Source organism: Cetorhinus maximus, chromosome 23 (genome assembly GCF_964194155.1).
Source record: "Cetorhinus maximus chromosome 23, sCetMax3.hap1.1, whole genome shotgun sequence".
NCBI classification, from domain to species: Eukaryota; Metazoa; Chordata; class Chondrichthyes; order Lamniformes; family Cetorhinidae; genus Cetorhinus; species Cetorhinus maximus.
In genome coordinates this window covers 39,581,458-39,582,257 of record NC_135901.1, presented here as the reverse complement: position 1 = coordinate 39,582,257, position 800 = coordinate 39,581,458, and the positions used below count along the sequence as shown (strand labels likewise).

The 800-nt window shown below is 44.0% G+C and overlaps 1 non-coding gene across 1 annotated transcript; it reads right to left on the bottom strand.

The window, feature by feature from the left end:
• Nucleotides 1-220: 220 nt before the first annotated feature.
• trnas-cga (transfer RNA serine (anticodon CGA)) lies at nt 221-302 on the bottom strand. Its single transcript has one exon. It is a non-coding gene; the product is annotated as a tRNA-Ser (tRNA).
• Nucleotides 303-800: the final 498 nt, after the last annotated feature.

Here is an 800-nt window from a genome sequence, read left to right as displayed (position 1 = left end):
ATGATTAGAGACATGTCCTAGTGTAATAGGAACAGAAACGGCATCTAAGTTAATATGAACAGAGACAGTGCCAAATGCAGTAATAACTGAGACCGCTTCTGCTTCATGTGATGCAGGCAATCACGGTTCCACTGCCACCCACTGGTCAATCTTTGCTACCGCAGATGTTGTGGAAATGTCGATCCCATTTACAAGGGTTAAAATCAGAAATAATGGAAAACGTAGTCGGCAGGATTTGAACCTGCGCAGGGTAACCCAAATGGATTTCGAATCCATCGCCTTAACCACTCGGCCACGACTACAGATGTTGGCAATAGGCCTGTATTATTTATATGAAGTTATAGAATGGTTACAGCAGACAAAGAGGACCTTCTGCCCGCCCTGTCTCTGTCACAACCTAGCCGGGCATGCACGCGCGTTATTTCCTATGTGAAAATTCAGGGAGATCAATGTTGTTTCCTCCTGGAGCTTCAGCTTGTTCTGAATTTCAAGCTGTGGAAGGTAATCGACCTACAAAATCCACAAGGTTGTAATGCATTCCTCTCAATCATCAATAACATCATTCACATCTTCCACTTCTTTGCTGCACCTCTTTCCAAACATTGCAAACTCCACTTGCATCGTTCATCCTGATATTTTTCTCTTTGACATTTTAATATGAAGTTGCACAACCAATGTTAATCAAGGTTGTGTTGGTGAATATGTGTCCATCCCCTCGGGGAACTGAACCGCATTGACACACACAGAGGAACACACACCGACACATACAACGAGAGTGACAGAGGCCGAAGGAGAGACAA